At 34.6% G+C, this 24,091-nt stretch overlaps 1 non-coding gene across 1 annotated transcript; it reads left to right on the top strand.

Annotated features, from left to right (window-relative positions):
* The first annotated feature begins 11,900 nt into the window (after positions 1-11,900).
* Positions 11,901-11,972, top strand: TRNAE-UUC (transfer RNA glutamic acid (anticodon UUC)). The gene has a single exon. It is a non-coding gene; the product is annotated as a tRNA-Glu (tRNA).
* The last annotated feature ends 12,119 nt before the right edge of the window (positions 11,973-24,091 follow it).

The following is a 24,091-nucleotide window of genomic DNA, read 5'->3' as shown; positions in this document are numbered from 1 at the left end:
AGTGAGAAGAAGAAGAAGAAGAAGAAGAAGAAGAAGAAGAAGAAGAAGAAGAAGAAGAAGAAGAAGAAGAAGAAGAAGAAGAAGAAGAAGAAGAAGAAGAAGAAGAAGAAGAAGAAGAAGAAGAAGAAGAAGAAGAAGAAGAAGAAGAAGAAGAAGAAGAAGAAGAAGAAGAAGAAGAAGAAAGAAAAAAAGAAGAAGAAGAAGAAAGAAGAAGAGGAAGAAGATAAAGAAGAAGAAGAAAGTACATGTACACAGCGATGGAAGACGTTTTAGTGTTATTCCTACTTTGTAAATACGAGAATAATAACATGTTGACTTTACTAGAAGACGTTAAGAGTGTATCAAGAGAGTCACCACGTACTATAACTATAGTTATAGCAGGGGCGGATCCAGCCTTCGCCAATAGGGGGCGGGGGGGCGGATTTTTTTCAGCCATATTTTCCCCGATCGGCCGAAGATGATTTTTATTTGTTCCTTTGAAGGGGTAGTCCTAATAGTCACTTCTTAGTTTTATTCTTATAAATCAACATAAACATTTAGTATCATAATCCTTATTTATATAATGCGAGCGCGAAGCGCGAGCGAATTTCTATCTTATTTTATGCATTTTGTCCTAAAATTTGAACATTCTGTGCAATGTTTGTTTTCTTGAAAAAGATGTGTATGCAACTAAATAATTACTACGAACGCGAAGCGCGAGCAGAAATTTTAATACACGTTTTGAACTGATCGAATAGGAACCTGTTATGGACTGCTTGCAGTAAGTCGTGAAGACGTTACATATTTCAACAATCAAATAATGAGAGCGCGAAGCGCGAGCTGAAATTTTTTTTACATTTTTATCTAAAGAATGGAAATTCTAAGCACTTTTTGTAACTTAAACAGGATGGCTATATATATAAACAATTGATGCGAGCGCGTAGCGCGAGCGGAAAATTTCGAGATTTAGACCTAGATACAAGACACTTTATTCATGTTTTGTAAATCATGAAAAGGATGAGCAATTTGGGATCTTCCTTACAATAATAATTTGAGCGCAAAGCGAGAGCTGAACATTTTTGAAATTTCTACATAAAGAATGGAAAATTTTAATCAATTTTTGTAATCGTGAACAGGATACCTTTATACTAAACAATTGATGCGAGCGCGAAGCGTGAGCGGAAAAAATCGAGATTTAGACCTAAAGACGGAAAACTCTATTCATGTTTTGTAAAACGTGAAAAGGATTAGTAATAGGGGATCTTCCTACATTAATAATGCGAGCACAAAGCACGAGCATAATTTTTTTTTAATATTGTGATCTGAATCTGGATAATGATATAAATAGAGAACAAGTTGCGTATATATCTGAATAAACATGCGTGCACGTGTTTCAGATTTAGACCTAGAATTTAGGCATTCTAAATACATCTTTTATCATGGAAATCAATAAAGCGAGCGCGAAGCGCAAGTTTAAAATATTTGATATTCCGATCTGAAAAAGGATTAATTTATGGATCGCTCTTGAAAAAGAGCTGGGGTCCGTTTCATAATTAGTCACAACTGTGTAACTTTTACCTTTATGTCAACTTCCATGGCAACAGGGCTCATCAGCCAATCACAATCAATTTTACCATGGTAGTTGCCATAATGGCGAAGTTACAACAGTTGTAACTCTTTATGAAAGGGGCCCCTGATATTTTTCATTATCATTACTTTGAGTTTTGAAATATAGGACATTCTCAGGACATTTTCTCATCATATTGAAATGATGTGACTATCTTCCTATTCCTCTTCCTAAGCGCGAGATGAAACTTGTCGATATTCCATTCTGAACAAAGGGACAATTTAATTATTAAATCAATATATTATTTATTAATCTAATAAGCATAATGAGAACGCGAAATCTGTTAATATTATGGCCTGAAAACTGGATATTTCAAGCATTTTTGAAATTATGAATAGGATGCATGAGTTAATATATATTTTTAACAATTAATGCCAGGCTGGCGCAAATCGTAGCCGAAATTTTTGATGAACTGTCATGACATGGGGATTTCACGTAATTTGTTAAATAATTAATATTGAGATATTTATACATAACTCACCAATCAAAATGCGAGCGTACAGCGCTGGCTGATACTTTTTGATAATCAGACCTGAATGGGATATATTTTGAGAACTTTATGGAATACACAAAAATTATAGGTATACCTGACAATCAAACAGTGCGAGCAAAAAATGTTAATATGACATTTTTACAGAGCACTTTTAAAAAATCAATTTGTAAATCAAACAAAGTAATGAAAGTTAAATTTCCGAGCTGAAATATGTTTTGTATAATGACTTCAAAACTTTATATTTTAAGCTCCATATTGAGCAAAATATGTAAATCACCTAACAGGCAATGCGAGCGCGAAGCGCGAGCGAATTTTTTTTAAATAGTGTTATGTATAAGTAAAATTGTAAGAGCAATTACATTCATTTATTTGGTTATTTCCTCTTTAAAGATATTCATAGCATAGAATGATTAAGAATGTTCCAGTACAGCTTTGTTAGACATGAGTAATCTTTGAATAATTTTTGTTATTTCTGGAATTTGCAAACAATAGAGAATGTAAACAATAGAGCCTGTCCGCAGTGGAAAATGGACTATAGGATTAGCTATTTTGCTTACATTGTTAATTTCACTGAGGTCATTCAAGAGTTTTCTTGAATTGGACTGCTCCTGAAAGAAGGAGAATGTTCTTTTTAAAGACAATACCAGAAGCTTTCAGAATATTGAATACTAGAAACTTCCAGAATAGTGAATGATTTATATATAAGCTGGCAGTTTCTTCAAGGACATCATAACATCATATCAGAACTCAAAGTTTCACGCCATACTTTATGTCAGAGCAGAGTTTATTTCCATCTGGAATATTTATCTTCTGTGGAAGTATTTGCACGCCATCAATGAACTACTTGCAGTTACTTTGAGAGAGGAATTCTCAGTTCTCATCGAGATCATCAAGCTGTTTTAATGAACGCTTTTCAACCCAAGGATTGCTAAAATTGACTGTTTATCATTATCAACATCGTCTTCATGGACATTTCAACTCGTTACAGTGACTCTTGTCATTCATCGTGCTTCAACAACAATTTCATCATCGCCATCATTGTGAACTTTAATTTAAGGAATTTTCGCCAGCCAACTTGGTTTTAACTTTGGATTGTACATCTGACACTTCAAGAGATAGATGTAAGATCATTGTTTGGTTTTATTTTGTTTAAGTACATGATCTATTTCCTGTAATAAAAAAGGGAAATCAAATTTAAAATCAAATTTTCATTCTTATTTGTTGCAGTATCGTAACAATAGTGACATGATTTTTTTTCAAGTCTTCCCTTCATCTTATTTTTGTCAATCGTCTTCCTCATCTTATCTGTCCGCTTCTTTTTTTCTCCTCTCTTTTCTTTTATTTTTCTTCTCTTTTCTTTCCCCCTTTATTCTATTTTTTGCTCCACCAATAGAAAGGGGGGCCCGGGCCCCTCGCCCCCTGGATCCGCCTATGGTTATAGAGTGGTGATTCTAAAATAAATTTACACACTTTACATGCTTGAAGATGCGTATAATCTTTTAAGAAACATCCTGCCATTGAAACCGTAGTTTAAGTGATTTCCTCTCTTGCAGTCATGATGGTTATACAAATAGTATAGAGTTAGAAGAATAGGTGTACAAAGATTTGTTGTTGGGTGAAGAAAAAATTAAATAAAAATCTTATCTAACCATGGTATTCTAAAGTACACCCGTGCCAAACTTACATCGGGCTATTTTGGTATATCAGGGGGGGGGGGGGGTCGGCTTCGATAAGGATAGGCGTTTGTTTCATGATTTTCAAATAAATAGCAATATGATTATATAACAAATGAAAGGGGGATGGAAAGAAGGAGAATGAAAAGCAAATAAATTAAAGGAGATAAAAGGGAGGGAAAGTCCAGACAATGAAAGGAGAGGAAAAGTTGTAACGAGTGATGTTGATAGGCAGATCGTAGGCAGCTGGACTGATATGCGGAAGGAAAAATAATGAATGATTGGGGAGAGAAGAAGAACGATAAGAAGCAAACAGTAAAATTAAAGTTAAGGGATGTAAAGAATTGGATAATAGAAAAACTTTCAGGCCCTGTATGAAATTTTCGTTTCACACTCGCATATATATATATGCAAAAAATAACACTTCGCGCTCACATTATTGTTTAGTTAGATACGCATCATGCGATTACAAAACTGTTTAAAATGTCCTGTTTTCAAGTCAGAATATAACAATTTTCATCTAGCGCTGAGCACTCTTGCCTCACACCGCTTTGATTAATGTTATACGCATCCTTTTTATATATTCCTACATAATAGTGGGAGAGCCGTGCTGTAATGGTTCTGACTCTCGCCTTGTAAACAGAGGGTCGTGTGTTCCACCGCGGTCTAGCGTCCTTCGGCAAGGCGTTAATCCACACTTTGCCACCCTCGACCCAGGTGCTAAATGGGTACTCGGTATGATGCGAAAGTTATTGTATGTTCGAATTTGCAAGCGCCATTATTAGGCTGCGATGAATGCAAGGAATGCTCCCCAGGGAGTGGAAATTGTGCACTTTTCGTGCGGGATTGAAATGAATCCAATGACGGGGAAACTAAGCTGTAAAGAGCCGTTATCTTTGTTATTGGAAAAGTGCTGAATAAAAACCTAGCTATCATTATTATTATTATTATTATTATCATTATTATTGCGTTTAAACGCAACTCTTTCTGCAACGGGCCCCTGTTGATTGGTTGAAAATCAAGTTACGCATTATTTTTAGAGTTGCGATTGATTGCAACACTTTCTGCAACAGGCTCCAGAATATCAACAAGTTTTAACTCGCGCTTTGCGCCTTTATTTTGTTTAGTGGGATTTTCACCCTATTCTTATAATTTCCTGTTTTTAAGTCAGTATTAAAAAAAAGAGAAAATATGTTTAATCATTATAGGATTAATGAGATACCTAAACTGTTTTTGTAAAAGGAATCGGTCTTTATAGAACTACCTTCAACCTGTTTAGAAATGTGGATGAACCTTCCCCTCCCTTGGACAATGGTGGATTCGATCTATAACATCCCAGAATTACGTAACACAATTTGCTGATTTTGCTCCCACCAGCCCACGGGCCTAGCATGTACCATTCGTGATATGTTCTGACATAATGTGGTAATTAATATCATGAGGTTCTGGTAGTTTGAAAGATTCTATGCACAGTTTAAAGCATCGTCTGTCTTTTGTATAAGCACGTAACTAATTAAGTTGATTATTTTAGCACATTTTCTCTAATTTTAAGATCAGAAGATCAAATCAATCACAGTATTTTCAATATCCAGGAAACAAGCGGTCATATTTTTTTTCTTTTCAAGGCTTAAACATGTTAAATAAAAGTCATAAATGAAATGTCAATCTGGGATAGTTAGACTTACAACTGATATTGGGCAGTAATTGTTTCATCTCCCCCCAAAAAAAACTGCTTCAGACAGTGTGATGTGATAATAAGACATATCTGCATGCTCAATAACCAATACTCGATCAATACGTCTACAGGAAAAATGACAGGATATCTGTACTAATGGTCTAAAGGGCTACTGTATGGCATCATACATCAAAGTTGCTATCTTTACAGAGTAAGCATGGTAATATGAGACTTTAATGAATTTATCAGAATTATATCCCTGAATCTAAAATAATGAACATGGCGAACAAAGGCAATCGGGATCTTTCAAATTAAAAAAGTCTTCTGTATATAGATATGCAGCTACTCGAAGTTGAAAAAATGCTCCTCATTTTATTAAGATTTATTTTAGAGGCATTATTTAGGTATTGTTTCCAATATAACAACATGCAATTCGTTCCATCATTACTTAAGAATCACCTTTTGTGTCATGTTATCTGTATTCTGTTTTAACGATATTCATTAAAAGTTTGTCCGCATTATAGTCATCAAGTCAAGTTGATGTTTTAGAGTCACTCTTCTAAACAATTTTTTTTGAGTTATCAACATGATCAAGGAATTGACCCGATATTCTCTAGTATAATTTTATCCGGAAACAGTCTTAATCTTTTGTCTATTCATTCTATCAAAATTCTTACACTCCCAGAAAGATAGTTATATTAGGTTGATTGACCCAACAACTGTTGGTTCACACATAATAACATGTAAAACGATTTTTTTTGACCGACAGTTAACAGGTTCATCATGTTCATGTTTTTTAAAGACTGGTTAAAACATTTTTTTTATTTTCATGTTAGGCTGGTTAAAACAAATTCCTCGAGTGTAAATTTTGGGTAAAGTCTTGTATTCTGGTCTTTTATTTTCCAAGAGGAAATGACGTACATTATAAATCAAATAGAATTCCAAAATTATATGATGACGGACATGGGTGTCGATCGGTATTCTTGGTTGGGGGGGATGATTGACACAAATGTTCTTGTGGATGGGGATCTTTCAACATTACCCCTACTAAAATCACAAGTTAGGACATTTGGGAGTGGTTGATATGCATGGTGTTCTTGCAGTGGCGTACCGTGAGTCACGGCATGGGGGGGGGGTACCAGCAAAATTTTTGAGTCACTTAGTGAGCGCGCGAAGCGCGCTCCGTTGCCAGGTATACTGATAGGGACATTTTAAGGACAGTGCCATTAAACGGATATGTATCTCACTGCTCAAATAATGCGAGCGCAAAGCGCAAGCTGAAAATTTTTGATATGCAGACCAAAAAAGGACATTATAAGCAATTTTTTGTAATCATGATACATACCTGTCTCGCTAAACAAACAATGCGAGCGCGAAGCGCGAGCTGAAATTTTTGTAAATATTTACCCCAAACAAGGACATGTTAAGGACTATATTTTAGGAATCCATTAAGAGTATACATATCTCACCATAGTCATCTTATGCGAGTGCAAAGCGCTTGCTGATTTTGCTACATCTAAACACATGAAGCACTTTTTGTAGTCATTGTAATCATGATAATACGCATCTCACTCATCAAATATTGCGAGCGCAAAGCGCGAGCTGAAAATTTAGGATATTCAGACCTGAAGAGATGCATTCTAAGGCCTGTTTGTAAGAATTCACTAAGACCATACGATACGTATTTCACTAAACAAATGATGCGATCGAAAATTTTTGATATTCAGATCGTAAAAAGGGACATTTTAAGGACTGACTTTTAGGAATTCATGAAGAGCAGTCATATCTCACCAATCTACTAGTACAGTGCGAACGTAAGCACTGACAGGAAATATTTTATATTAACACCTTAAAATGGGGCAATCACTTTAAGTAGTCATGAAAAAGAACCATATGTCACTACATAAAACAATAATAAGTCGAAGTGTGAGGAAATATATTTGGTGTATATTGACTTTAAAATGTTAAACAGACAATGCGAGTACCGGGAACAATGAAGAAATCTAGGCCTGAGCAAAATAAAGTTATGAAAAAATGTTTCTTATGTATTATAACATAACATTATTATAATATAACATTATAATGAACAATAATTCCTTCATTCCCACTACGTTTCTCTTCCTTTCTCCTCTTCCCCGTTTTTTTTTGGGCCAGCCGATTGGGGGGCATGTGCCCCCATGCCCCCCCCCCCCGTAGTTACGCCACTGTGTTCTTGGAAATTCTTTCATTATTGCAGTGTATACTGTACTTATAATTTTTTTTTGAAAATTCAATTTGTGTTACAAGAAAGCCTATTCTAAACTCATACGAAAGAAAAAATGACAAAAATTGTCTGGACCATGTACAAAGTGATCTGTTTATTGGACATGATGTATACAACTTCTCTCTTAAATCTAAACCGACTGGCGATATCTTTTTTCTTCTTAATGCATGATGATAAAATGCAGTTTCGGACAAATTAAGACTAGCACAAATTACAAACTGTGTGGCTTCTCGTGCGCCATCGGGCTTACCGTCATTCCTTAGACGATTTTATCCCTGGATTTTAACATGTTTTAAATGCTTTATAAGTGCATAAAACAAAAAATAAAAACAATCAAAACTCAACTGTCATGTTATGATATTTCTCCAACATTTTCTTGAACCATCAGTGTGTACTATCAGCTAATATATGTGTTAAAATGAAATTTACGTACCGCATGAGTGTGCTCATATAGAATGCAAAACTGTCATCCCTCTCCAAACTCAAAAGAGATTTCTTTTTGCCAAAATAAGAAAGAGCCAATCAAGTTTAGTTATTCAAGTCCATAACAATAACAAGAATAACAAGGGGGAAAAATCCGATGTTCATATCCGAAGATACGCTTTAGAGAGAAATGAATTATTATTCTTTCTGAAACCATTAATTGATTTCACTTATAAAAAATTGTAAAAATATGATCATATTACCACTGGTGGGATGGAACACCCTATCAACAAAAGTTGTTTTTCGTCGGGGTCCTTTTATGTCATGTGTTAAAAAATATCATATACGTCAACATTTCATTCTTTTTCATCTTGAACCTCCTCCAATCTGTTTAAAAGTCCTGGAAAAGAATGTTTTAATTTAATAACAATATACACAAATTGCGAGGGAAACAAACTGATTGATGGCATACTATAATCATCACTATAATCATCATGATCAAACATTTACATTTTTTCATCATTGTTATAAATTTTCTACCCTAAGTTATTGGGGGGGGGATGATAATACAGGCCATCCCCCCCACTTGAAATATTGGGGGGGATATATCCCCCCCATCCCCCCCCCGTGATCGACACCCATGATGACGGAGGTGCATGAGATGATTTGGTTTATTTTTCAGTCAATATGAAGATAGGGTCAGATGGATTCTTTTGGATTGATTTTCAACTAAACAACTAAGCAAATTCGAAGCACGACTAATCCAGTAATTATTTATTTGAATACGTATTGTTCAGTTCCAGGCATTGTCATTGATTGTCATTGTTCCCAAATAATTATATAAAAGAGAGTCTCGATTCCCGAAACCAACTTCTTTGCTTTCAGGAAAGAACGACAGAATTTGACATGAATTTAATTAATTTACATTGCAACTTTAATAGTCCTGTATATATGTATGTTGTTTTTAAAGAGAATCCTAGCAATATTTTTGTTTCTACTGTGGTATGTAAATAAAAATATATGTGTTTTCTTGTTTAGAATTCCTCTTAACATTGCTTAACGAGTCCATATTTTCATTTGGACTATCGCAATGTCTCCCTCTCTCGACAGCACCTTGGTCAATTAAGCAAATATTCCCCCTCTCTCGGTTTATTTTCGGACCGTGAGAAACGGTTGATAGTGGTTTCATTCAATCATCTGTATTCAAACTACTCTCTGCAATATCTTAATCTAAAAACCCAACGATCATGCACCGACCAATTCATGATTTCCTATCATATGAATTTAGAATAAATCTGGAGAGTTAAAAAAAAACAGAGAAATATTTCATTTTCATATGACTTACCTTCACGTCGACGGCATTTTTCAACATTCCTCAGAAAACACATTTAAATGTATACAGAGGAAAGGCTTCAGTGAAATTCAGAGGCCCTTTTTAAGTTTTTCTGACTTAAATTGTTTTCAAGTTTTAGAACATTTTATTCAATACTTTTGATTAAAAAAGAAGAAATGAAGAAAATACAGTTTGAAAATAAAAACACGAAATATTTAATTGGTATATATTCTAGTTTTGTTGTTCTTATTATTATCATTATTATTTTATTTCAATTCATTTAATTTATTCTCATATTTCTCATTTGAAATTTGTTTCACATAAAAGAAACAAGAACAATAAGGCATGATATAAAATATAGACAAATGAAGAAAAAAGTTTTTACAAGTAACATAATAATACAATCAGTCAAATAAAGTAAAAGTTTTATCAAAGTCAAAGAAATATGATAAGACCTACAAGCAAACTTGCAAAACTGCGGGGCCCTGTAAAAAAAAGTTGTAAGTAATAAAACAGTGAAAGACGAAACACATCTTATGACCTTATACATGTTTGATTTTCATTTAGTTTAGATATTATTATTATCATTATTATTATTGTTTTTTATCATAATTATCATAATTATTACTATTGTTTATTATGATATGAAAAGTACATCAATGACATTGATACAGTGTCATACAACACTGTAATGAAAATATATAAGATTAGCATGCTTAGTAATGGTAGATTAAATATGACGTTCGTAGTTGATGCTGATCAAGTAAAAACCTTTTTGTTGTCGTTTGAAACGACATTTAAATCATATTTCGCCATGATTTTCAAGTGCTATTGCGCCACCTAGGGGTAGGGGCATGAAGTGCACGAAAGGGTACGAAGCAAGAAGCAAGCAAGAAGAACAACAATTATGATATCAGCTGTATTTCATTCAGTGATACCGTAATAAAGTGATATTTGCTGAGGTATAGTAGGAGAGTAAAAGAAAGGTATATACGTAGACAGTGGGAGGGCGGAATCCAGGATTTTCCAAAGGGGGGCACATTTTCCGGGGGAAAATTTGACAAGCAAAAAAAAAGAAGGGTTTTCAACCCAAAATTAAGGATATTTCGTCCCAGAAAAAAATTGACAAGCAAAAAAAAAAAGTCTTCACTTTCAAGGGGGGGGGGGGCACACTTCTGTTTCAACGACATTTTTACATTACAAATTTTAATTTTGCTTCTCAAAGGGGGGGGGGGGCACGGGCCGGCAAGTGGTAGGGGTAGAAGGGGATCCAAGAGAGAAAGAGAGAGAGAGAGAAGGAGGGGGGATATAGAAGGACAATATTGTCTGCCATTGTTTTTTCCATGGGTCCTTTGGGACTTCTTCACGGTGATCAAACAGGCCGCGGAGAGACGAAAGGTCCCACCAACTCACTACCACATAGGTGGGGCTCTCATTTTATTAGTTTTACTTTCACGGTGCATTTCCTTCCGATTTACCTGAGATTTGCCTCATGTTTAGACCGTCCTTTGTCTCTTGGTGGACCAGGGACCTGTTCCACAATATGATGTGCTTAAACGAGACTCAAACGATTAAGCATAAGTCAGTTGTATAAGTGATTTTGATTTGTTGAAATTCAAGTTAGGTTTGACCTCTGGAGTTGCGTTTAATTTTAATATCTTGTCCAATGAGCCCCAGTTATCTCAAATAAGGGCCCTCGTCAGATATTTTTATTGTCCAAATGTAGGTAGTAGCTCCAAGGCCCTGTTTTATCTGAAACACGTGTTAAATGACACTCAGGTGTTTTCAACCTTGACGTGATCACCTGAATATTTATAAAGAATATCTTTTCTTTTCACAATCGAGTATTTTATCTGATAGAAATTAAAGAATACTGATGCTGAGAGATATCAATGATTTTGATGGACGTGATGGGTGAGGACTGAAAGGAATTATTCCTTTCGTCTTTTGATTGATTAGGCAGGCAGGTTTTTGAAAAAGTAAAATGGACTATTCATAATTTGCCTTTTCAGTATTTATTATTTATGAATAATGATTGATTATATATTATCTATCATTCATTATTTGATATTAATTACTTATTATTTATAAATTTTTATTGAATGTTTATTATTAAGTTACCCACTTCATTTAAAAACTGTACATGACAAGTCCTGTGTAGTACAACTGAAGTTATCAGGTTGGGTGTTAAAACTGACATCAGTTGGTGTTTATATAAACTGGGGTGTTAATATTACACTCTACAGATTGAACTTAACGTTAAAGGGTGTTTAAAGTTGTTGAACTAACACCAACGATTTAACACCAGAGTTTGAATGACCTGGGTGATCCTGTAGGCCTATGTTGACCGGTTAACATCATATCACATGAATGATTCTGGGCTGCTCACTTCAACAAGGTTTCATTTTAATATTGTTAACAGGCCAATGCGACATCCCGTGTGGTCTAGTGGTTAGGATTCGTGGTTTTCACCCACGCGGCCCGGGTTCGATTCCCGGCACGGGAGGGTTCCATTAAAATAATTACTTTGTTTTGACTTTTCTTAATAAAAAAATACCCTGCAACCTCTGATATCAGCAAGCTATATACATATGCAGATTACACTGTAAAAAAATGAAGTGCTAATTTAACACTTACAGTGCTTGTATAGTGACTGCACTACTAGTGCTGATTTTTTAGTTTAAATTTAAACTAGAAAATCAGCACTCGTAGTGCAGTCACTATACAAGCACTGTAAGTGCTAAATTAGCATTTCATTTTGTACAGTGTAGAAAAGAACACATTCAATTGCAGTTTTATTGATGCTTACACTTTATCGTATTGGAAATAAAGGCTTTTATAGAGACTAGGATAGCAACGCCGAAACAATACATATATCAAAAGCAATGAAATCAGATTCTTTATTCGGTGAAAATTACGAGTAATATGGGGTACTTTGGTAACATGACAACAGTTGAGACCCCGTTACTCACTTCACACGGAAATTCATCAACATGCCAGCCGAGTGTAGCGGCGTGAGATAAGCTACTTGCCGTACCGTCATATCAATGCAGGTGTCGAACATAGTTTCATTTCTCTTTGTTTCTCTGTCCTTTATCCTCTTTTTTTATTTTTACTCTCTCTTTATGTAATATGTTTTGTACATAATTTTTCATAAGAAAAATGTCATTTCCATATGTATTGTGTAATTTCAATACGGATTGTGTCAACCATAATCTGCTCAAATGGGCTCTATTTTAGCATACGTAATCTTACCTCTTTCACGTCTTTGGCAATGTTCGTCCGAATTTCTATTCTGTAATATTTTTATTCTGATTATTTTTCCTGCCGATAACAATACTTCGTGCCTCATTTGTCTTATTACGCATAAATTAAGATGATATAAAAATAATCAGATTAAGATGAGTGTGGAGAAACTACAATAGTCACATTGTTATTTTCTTGGAACATTGTTTGGTTTCAAGTTTTTTAATTGGAACAAGCATGACAAAGAGGTTTCATTTCAATTTTTCAATGAAAAAAGTGGACAACAAATAAAAACAACAATTATTTTGGGATTGATTAACAGTGATAAAATAAATTACCTCTACATGTATGCTATATTTTACGCGGAAACTTATGCACACAATTGTGTTACCAATCATCTATATAGATGGACATTTCAATATATTTCACATTGACCTCACCCGGTCTTTATCATCTTCATATTATCTTTCCAAACATTAGTTTATTATTTTGTTGTATGTTTTTGTTTATATATATATCTCGCAGATTTCGCGGTTAAAATGACAAATCGTTTGTCAATTACTGGCTTACCGTAAAGATTGCATCACGATAATGCACTTGCAACACTAATATCTAAAGTGCATTTATTTTCAGAGAATTTTGCTAATGGAGTGAAGAAAGGGTATGGTTTATCTTAGGAGCGTGCTCAGACAGGAATAACACCGAGAGTAAGCATGACGTAAAGGCTCAAATATATTGAAGACAATGTGACATTTGACCTCATATTCATAGTTAATAATAATCCTGATTATTTATGTCAAATTTGAAGCTGATATCAATGACATCGTGATGATATATTCGTTTTATTTTGGAAATCAAAATTGGAAAGAAAATAATTTGTCTACCTAACAGGACCTGTATTAACAGCAGTATTTCGTTACCAATTAGTTTGAAAATAAGGCTCCATATTTGGCAAAAAAAAACAAGTGCGTACTTTTTGCATAAAGCTGTGCTATGGAATGCATTGCTTGTTGCCTCTTTCAACGCAGTGCTTTCTTTAGTTATAAACAACAGTACTGATTGCGAGTATTATTGAGTTAGCACCCTACTTATCAACATGATACAAATTCAGAAGAGGGAATTCAAATATTTCCTTAATCGTAATGAAATACTTTTATTACTTACATATATATTAGAATCTAACCTAAACTATAGGTTAACGTATAGCAGGAAATAAACCAAACTCCTATAATTTCTATGCCTTTTACAATGATTATGGGCCGTAAAAATGATCCAAGGATCAGATGGAGTTCGTGACAGTTAAAATTTTCGAAATGTTTTATTATATTTTTGTGTTATTAATATCAATATTTTAATAATATTGTCGTTAGGCCTTTTATCATTATTATATCGTTATTAAAAATATTATTGTTTTTGAAGTATTTTTAGGAAATGAAGTTTATGAAATTGAAAGAAAGAAAAAATTAATTATCGTAGCCGCTAGTAACTCAGCCGTATATAGGCAGTATATGCAACTATAAAGTAGTTAACTAAATGTCGAACGAAAATTACAATTATGGTCATTTAAACAAAACAAATATCATTGATTATGTAAATAAATATTGGTTAACCTTACATAAAGGTTTATTTCAGTATGAAAAAAAAAACAACTAATAGAAACAAAAATCACATTGGCACAGAATACTCTCAGTGACTGAAAAATCATAATGTTTAATTGATCTCATCGGAAAATTAATGTAATATATGCTAGTAGGATCATGCATATTAAAACGCTTTTGGATGGTGTTTTCCGACACTTTATTTTTCACTTTTTTGAAGCACTAAGATAATTATTTTTTTGTGCATTTTTCAGGGTTTCATCTTTTACCAACATTATCACTTACCCAGGTGACAAATAAAACCTTGGAGCTCAGATTTCTTAAAAAGTCAAATAATAATAATAATAATAATAATAATAATAATATAGGCCTACGAAAAATCTATCCTCAGAACAGACACAGACGACACTGGCAGGATGTGTGGAAAAGAGACCGAAACAATCATGCATTTGGTATCAGCATGTTCGACTCTTGCTGGAACTGAGTACATTCACAAGACATGACAATATTGCCAAACTTATCCATTGGCAACTACTGAAGGATCGCGGTAAAATGACTTGTGATCACGCTTGGGAACATCAGCCACAAACAATCACCACGATCAATAACAGCACCATATATTGGAACTGTGGCATTCTAACGGATATAACCATCAACTGCAACAAGCCGGACATCATCGTCAGAGACAACAACGTAGTAAATATCATAGAGGTCTCTGTTCCCCATGATATCAACATTGTTGTAAAGGAAAGAGACAAACGGCTTAAGTATCAAGACCTAAGGATTGAGATCGAGAGGATGTGGCACGTGAACGCAGAGGTCACACCAGTGTTGCACCAGTCATCATTGGTCACTCAGGAATGGTGAAGGAGGGAATGGAATCCTGCATCACCAAGATCTTCCCTCATCTTCGGATGTACGACATTCAGAGAAGGCAGCTATCTTGGGTACAACCAGATTGATAAGAAAGACTCTCGGACATTAGTAGTGTAAAGTTCCTAGTTGCACTTGAAATTATTTGGTGCTTTTTGTTAGAGCAAAGTTATTCAAGAAAAAATACGGACTTGATCCTGTTTAGAGGAATAATAATAATAATAACGGCATATTTATACCCAGGGTAGCCACTTCAGTTCTGAAAACTGTTCTCCCAGCGGGCCCTCCTATTAGTATTACCAGGCTAAGCTAGGCTACCGGTGCACACAACTTTTTGAGGAATCATTTCCTGCCGGTATCCATTTACCTCACCTGGGTTGATGCAGCACAGTGTGGATAAATTTATTGCTGAAGGAAAACACGCCACTGCTAAGATTCGAACCCACGACCCTCTGTTTGAAAGGCGAGAGTCAGAACCACTAGACAATCGACGCGCGCCAAATCAATGTTAACAAATGCCTTCACAGCAAAATATTATCTAGAGTAGGCCCTAGTCAGGGTTTCCATTTGAAATTTAGACAATAATGAAATCTTTTTGAGTAATTTGCTTATTTCATTTTTCTTTGACCATGACTCATGCAATGTATAATTTTGTTCTGAAAATGGCATTAGTAATTAATAAGTCCCATGATTCATATTAAAATAGTTCGTTAGTATGTGGAGAAGAGGGATTATATTTAACTTTTGAGAAATTGAAAAAAATAAAGGGGGCTCCTGTACCTGAAGGCCATGTTTGAGCTGATATGTCATTCTTTCTGTATGTGTTGTAAAAACTGTTTATGGACCAAGATAAATGCGAGCCACAGTCATAGCTCTCACCAACTGATATTATTACTTTCTACAAACACAATTCCATGTATTACACTCTAACTGTTAATAACATAAGACGCCTCAAAATTAAATGACGGTGCACATTATGCATCTGCCCGAACTTTATTCGCTTGATCTAATTTTTGTTTCTATAACGGGATGGAACGATATGCGGTTACATGTTCGGCGGAATTGCCGCGCGAAAAACGCACCGTCACAGAAGCGTTTCCATGCGATGGCTTGAAGAGACGAATTGTAGTACCGACCATGGAGAAAATGAAATGAAAAGAAAATCATATGACATTGGGGAAGATGAGGGAAAGATAAGCTTAAATTAATATTATAGCATTTCAATCTTCACTCATAAATATCGGGTTGCCGATTCGTGGGTGGTTTATAAATGTTATCCATTGGGAAAGAGAATAAAGTAAGAAGAATGCTTGCCGCTAGTAAAACAGGAAGACATCGTATGTGTGTCGTGATGATAGATGGTCGGTCGGCTAGGTAAGCAACGGGGGCTGTGGTATGGGGGAGGGATGGGGGAGACCATAGTCCCCTCCTATAAATATATGGGTGATCATAATAGCATGATAGGGTGTACATTCTCCCCTCCCCCTTGTTCTGTGTTCTCTCTCTTGGCCTCTCTACATGTAGGCCTATATCTACACATTCATTCATCCTCAAACGATTGATGAATTTTTGTAATAATTTATCTGATTATTTATACATAGACCTAAAGATAATAATAATGATAATGATGATGATGGTGATGATGATAATAATAATAATTATGATAATGATAATATTAATATATATATGATTGGTGATGATAATTATGATCATTATAATCAAGTTTTAACAATAATTTTCATTATTATTATTATCCTTATAATTATTATCATTATCCTTATTATTATTGTTATTATTGTTATTATATCATTGCTATTATTATTACTATTATCATTATCATTATTATCATTATTATTATTAATATCATTTCTTATTATTTTTTTCGGGGGAATCAATACAAGTCATAATTCAATGTTATGTTCTACCTTTGGTATATGGTGTACATTAAAATCCTCTTGTGGAGCAACATTTTCCCGAGGAAAATAAGGTTTATTCAGATGAAATCAAATAAGATGGGTTTCAACTTGTTATTGATTGACATTTGATTTTTATACATTTGACAGTCAACCTTTAAAATTTTAATAGATTTGAAGCTTTGTTAATTCGAAAGTATAAATCTGTATCGGGAGGAAAATTATTTTTCAGACAAAATTTGTCATGAAAGTGTGATTAGGTCCCCCAGATCCAAAAGCCACTCTTTTCCCAACTATAATGCCAAAGACAAAATGCTCAAGAACATGGAATTAAATACGCTTATTCTAACTTGTACTAATCATTAATTTTAGAACGCTTTGCAATAAAAGTTTAGAGCGGTAAGGAATATTATACATAGCGGGTCAAATTGCTTACTAAACAAACTAATTTTATTTCAATGTGTTGAAAGCAGAGAAGTTCACGTCCCAATTTCGGAGTCGATGTGTTCGTTCACATTGAAAAGGAATTGAATAGGAATATATGCTTGAATTCTTGTCGCGGTATTGCCTTGATGACAATTTGTTTTCATGATTTTATAGAATGTTATTATAATATTAAGAAAACCATATTATATTTACAGTGAGTAATGAAATAGTTTAGTATTACGTTCTTCAATTAAATGATAAAACATGAACGACTGACATGTCTTTTATACATGCATTATACGAAAAAATAAAAGTGTTTTGGTTCGCTTGTAGTAGTGGAGAGAGGGAAATTTGAGCCCCTTTTTATTTTTCAAACCTAATTATTATTAAATGATAAATCATGCTCGAGTTCATAGACGATGAGCTTGGGTAGAGGAGGAGGAGGAGGAGAAATATGTCCCCTCTCCATTATTCCCGGGGGTTTGTTCCCCCCATTTTGTTAAGTCTGTAAAAAATGCTAGAATATAATAATACTACAGGGGAGAGGAACAAAATCATGTAGAAATAAAGTTAACCGTTCCCCCCCCCCCATTTGCATATTGATTGATATTTAATAGCTACGCCAAGGGGATCATTTAGCCACACGATAGGTAAAAATAATAAGCCCCTTATCAAGACCATGTGTAATTAATTAATTCACGACTTTATCAAACAAAAATCTAGTGTGCTACCCTAATGATAGTACTGAATTATAATAGTGATGCAAATAGCTTCTACCCCAAGTAATTAATTACTTATCAACAAAGCAATGTTTACGAATTAATATATGATTATATCAATGTATTATAATATACATAATTAGTGCTGCGATTGGAGTCGGGAATATATATTATGACACATTACCACCTCGATAGATCCTAACTGATTGCCTACAACTTATACAGACTTATCTTTTTCAGATTTCATAGCTTTGAAGGAAAAAACAATTACCAAGACGGTTTCATTATCATATTAAAGCGTATCGATTCCCTGACCGTGGAATTGCTTCGACCTCTTCTGTATGATCATGCTCGAGTTCATAGACGATGAGCTTGGGTAGAGGAGGAGGAGGAGGAGAAATATGTCCCCTCTCCATTATTCCCGGGGAATTGTTCCCCCCATTTTGTTAAAGGCTTAGTATAATTATACTTATCAAAGTTACGTAGACCAATCATCAAAAACCAAGAGTCTATTTCAATGGCATAATTATTTATTGTCCACAACCTTTTTTTCGCGTTATGTTTCAGATCGCTTGCTTCACTCACACTTAAAACATTAATTTCAGTTTTGGCCTCTGGTACTAAGCTTCTGATGACATTATGTTCTTTAATCTCGGCTTATATGGCTGTTTGAGTAGATCTACGAGTAGAGGTGAAATATCCCCCTCTTCGGTGTAAAAATAACTTTCCCAAAGTTGTTGATTGAATGATCTTGAGAAGGAGACAATAGTAAGGAGGATGAGATGGTGTGAGAGGAAGGTGGGGATAGAGGCCCGTATTCTGATGTCAGGTTTAACTTTAATGGTTCAACTCTGTGCTAAAATTATGGGAAGCCAAAAGTGTCAACATTTTTATTAAGTTGTATGTTTCTTATGTCTACTGTGCTCTTTCCTGATTCATCGATGGTGAAGACAATCATCTATTTATACTTCCTAGACAATTATGAATGATTTGAGAGCAAAATGAGCTGAATATAATATCACTACTGTTAGTGATTTATGTCACGATTTGCTTTCCATACTTAAACCACAACTTTAAACCTGAGTCTACGTTAAACCCGACTTCAGAATACGGACCAGAGGATCGTGTGTTCGAATCTCACCTTTGCCTAGCGTCCTTTGGCAAAGCGTCAATCCAAACTTTGCCACTTTCCACACAGGTTGCGTGCTAAATGAGTAGCCTACCCAGTAAGATATGAAAATTATTGCAGCTTGTTAAGCATTGTTTGTGACTGGCTGGCATACTTCCAAAGGAGTGGAGGATGTGTATAAATTGTGTGCAAGAATGACTAATTGGATCTGATGAACGGGGTGATAATAAATCTGTAAGCACTTATATGCGTACAATGTATTATAAATCACCAGATTATTACAACAAATACAACCTAGCCATGTCATGTATATCTCGAACATCTAGAAATCAACTCTGCATAAAATTTGCTATTATCAGTATTTCAAGACTCCTGTAGAATTGATAAATTTCCTTATCAATCAAGCCATATTTCGAATATCACTGATGGTCAAAAATGACATCTTTGACACTGTTTAAAGCCGGGGTAATAATAATGATAATTATGATAATAATTATAATAATAATAATAATAATGCTCCTCGGAATAGATTGTTTCTAGATAGATGGCGCTGTACAAAAGCCTATTATTATTATTATCCTTATTAAAGTTCAGGGGAAATAGAGATGGATCAGTGGCGTAATGAGGTAAACATTTTGAGGGGGGCATATCATGGGGTTTAAGGGAACATTCTCATTAAAAAAATATTGCCGTTTTGAAATTAAAATCTAATTTTGTGAGAGATATCGACATAAACAACAAATAGTGTCATATTTCTCCTTCCCGTTTCTTTTCTTTCTTGGTCGTGGATTATTATTATTATCATTTTTTTTTGGGGGGGGGGGCAGTTCCCCAAATCCCAAATCTGTACGCAATTCCGCGACATATGAAATGACGTAGAAAAATAATGGCAAACTTGTTTATGGAAATACCTGATTTACCTGCTTACTCTCGCTGATTGGTGTTAAATAACAACTTTCAATTGTTGGAAAATTGCATTATGACTATTTGGGGTTCAAGGGAAAGAGAGAGAGAGAGAGAGAAAAAAAAAGGTGAAATTGACATTGTATCGAAATTACATGAAATACCAAACGCACGTGAAGGTCCAAACAGTTATTAGATATTTGACTATACCATTGTCTCTGATAATGTTTGGAGAAACAGGTAAAACGACAACTTACAAATTGATATTGATGGGTATACAGGTGAGACAAGCGGCCGAAAAAGAAGGAGCCTCGATTGTCAAATCTTGTGAATTTACCTTCAACAAGATCGTCAATCAGGCAGGCGTGACACCGTCATTTGTCGTGTCAAGGATACCATATACATACATATTAATTGCAATGCATGATGGTCCTGTGAGGGTTGTTGGAAGGAAGGAGTATCTAGAGTTTATTAAGTCAATGACCGAGGCTATGAAGGTGATAGGCTTAGGTATGTCCCATGAAGGTTTCGAAGAGTGGCAAATAATGATGGTAATTATTGCATTAAAGGGATTTAAAGAGATGGTCCAGGCTGAAAATATTTATATGTAAATAAATAGATTAAAATTCACAGAGCAAAAGGCTGAACATTTCATCAAAATCGGATAACAAATAATGAAGTTATTGAATTTTAAAGTTTATAAATCTTTTGTGAAAACAGTTAATATGCACATCGTCATGAATATTCATTAGGTGGGCTGATGATGTCACATTCACCAATTTCCTTTTTCTTATGTTATTAATGAAATCATAAATGTTTTTTTTTGTATACATGTATATAAATGATGTGTCTCCATTATGATGAAATAAGTTGCAGCAATAAATAATTAAATTTTACTCTATTTATTGATACATAAATATCTCCAGCCTGGACCATCCCTTTAATATCTAATTTCCCCCTACTGTCATTGTAAGCAAAGTAGGTTCACATTGTAAGTAAGTGATGGTGGCAGGGATAAAGGGGGGGGGGGGGTAAGTCCCTATATTGCGGCGAACTACAGGTCATAGGTCTTGGAATTGATTACTTTGTCAGAATAGTTTGAGGAAAACAATTAAGTTAGGGAATAAAACAGCATCCCAATATTTGGTCAAGAAAAAAAACTCCAATAGGATTTGGCGTGTATATTTTTTTTCGAAGAATGTGAATGGCCCAAAATTTTGTTCGTTGGTTCTAGGTTGAGTTGCGGAGGGGGGACGGTGCTGACTTCATGGCTATCTATCTACTTATTTTACCTTTATTGATAATTGTTGAGGGGCTACACGTGTTCCATCTTATATGCCCATAACTGAACACACTGCTGATCTGGTGAAAGCAAATGTTTTACTTTCCTTCCAAAGTGCGATTAGATGGTTTGTCCTTTACATGTTGACACGACGATAACAGCATGGGGCATAACATAATTGGGAGAATGTTTGGTTTTTACATTCCAGTGATTAAAATCAACAAACCATTCCACAATAAAGAGCAGGCCGATTGTCTAAAAAGTTTTTTGTTTAAAGGCGACTTCGAAAAAAAAAAACATGGCTCATACTGATGAGACGCTTAGGTCCCACTTCTCGATATCCATGATATGATGAACAACTTGGCTGATACTATAGACTGCAATGCTTCTCATTCATTATTTGGATAAATGTAAGTCTTGAATATTTCTCTACCAAATTGAACCCACATACTCAGGGTTGCACATACTCCGTCATGGTTTTCCGCTTTATGTATAATTAAATTAATGGCACTTCAAATTACACTGCCTCATTCTAGACTTCAGCGTGGCAGAAAACGAATGTTTAACAATACAATTACCATCACCATTTTTTTTCACTGAAGTTTGCTCAAACATTTGAAATATGCATTTTTCCATTGATGAAAATCAAATCAGCGCCAGTTTATATACTTTCTCTTTAAGTAGGTGTTTTTTTTTTGCTGAATAATGTAAGGTTTAGGACCCTAACCCCAGGTCATTTTGTCCTTGGAGGACCGACGGTGATAAATGATTATGGTTTCCATCAGGGCATTCCTGACTCACCTGTGTTTTTTTTTGCGGGGGGGGGGGGTTAAAATCCCAAAACATTCAATTATGTGGGGGTGCTTGGGGCACCCCAAATGAATTGATTAAATAGATAAATGCATAAGTAAAGAAAACTACTACAATAAAATAAAAAGGAAGATGGAACATTTCTGATTATTATGTCAACATTTATTACACAGTTACATTTTCATGTTGTTAAAGTTCAAAGTTCGATTTTCATTCGCTCGCTTTACTGGCTTGCGTCTTTTCAGAAATGTTGCCCAATAAGCCATGTTTGGTCCCCTCAAAATTTAGGCACAATACGCCACTTATCTATTGGAATTTACTGTTGAAATTTCATTAAAATCTGATTTAAAAAAATCAAAACGAAGGTTTGATTTTTAAAACCGTTTTAATATAAGTTAACACAGATCGCCTCATATGTTTAGTATGTGAGCTGACGATGTCATATTCTCTCATTTTCTTTTGAATTATATTTTCTCGTGTAAAAATTGATATATTACAATCAAGTTCAGCAATGATGATCTTACACAAGAACATGAGGACTTAATCCCGATTCTATTATTGATTTAATTTCTCATTAAATCTGAATATGTTTCATCGAAATTTAATTAAATGACTATTTTAATCTATAATCATAATTTTTTTGTATCGGTGATAAATGAAAAAGAAAAGGATATAATGTCGACTATGCAATCGATGGAGGGAGGGGGGGGGGGGTCATATGCAAAAATGCAATCTATACTTGAATTTGGACTTTCATCCAGCAGTCATGGAAATGGCAAATCTTACTTTGACAAAGTTTTACCAATGAATTATGTCTGCTTTTAGTAAGGTCGGGGTCTGAAACCATGAAAACCCCATTTTGATTAGAGGGAAACGAAGCGCATCAAAAAACGCGAACGAGAGACATAAGACTATCACTATACTCAACTCAATTTTCAGTTCCCAAGCTAAGTTATAGATTAAAAAAAAAAGAATAGTAATAAATTAAATACATGCGTTGTGGTTAAACGGAAGTTCACACGTAAACCAGATTATTATACCCAAAATGCAACACGAGCTAGAAAAAATGAAACCTAACAAGAGATTTGGGAAAGTTCCAGTCTACTAAGTACATTTACAAATGAGGCATATGTTAGAAGTACACAATGGGTCAACCCCATATTCTAATAATACCATTCAAAATTTCGCATTTTTGTCACATTGTGACATTGTGAAAATTGGAGTTGATATATGGTCTGTGTTATATAAAACAATATTTTCATGTTCCCATTATTCCACAACGCAATCATTATGGAAGAATTGAAAACAGGCCAAGCGGTTGGGATCAAATTGACAATTTGAGGAAACATAATAGTTTAATGATGTTCCATATCTATCAGTCAAAACATTTATTTTTGAACGGACAATTAGAGCGCGAACGTGCGGTTGAGTTGAGAAAATGAATTTACAAAGGGAAAACGTTCACGGCCCAATTATGAAATGGTGCTTAAAAATAGCCATGTATCATCGTAAAACCCGCAAGCATTATGTTTCTCGATTGCTTCTTGAGAACTGAAATAACTCACCAATTCTTCACTCCGCAGCAGTAACATGTGCCGATTCATGGACACCTGCCAGTTGCTCTTTTAATTTTCATCTTTTTTTTCAAGTTCCATTCTTTACTCTTTCCACCAATGCTCAATTTCCCTCAGTCACATTTCTGTTTTGATAACAGCTATGGTAATAT

This window comes from Lytechinus pictus, chromosome 11 (assembly GCF_037042905.1).
Source record: "Lytechinus pictus isolate F3 Inbred chromosome 11, Lp3.0, whole genome shotgun sequence".
In the NCBI taxonomy this organism is placed as follows: Eukaryota; Metazoa; Echinodermata; class Echinoidea; order Temnopleuroida; family Toxopneustidae; genus Lytechinus; species Lytechinus pictus.
This window is presented reverse-complemented; position numbering and strand designations above follow the sequence as displayed.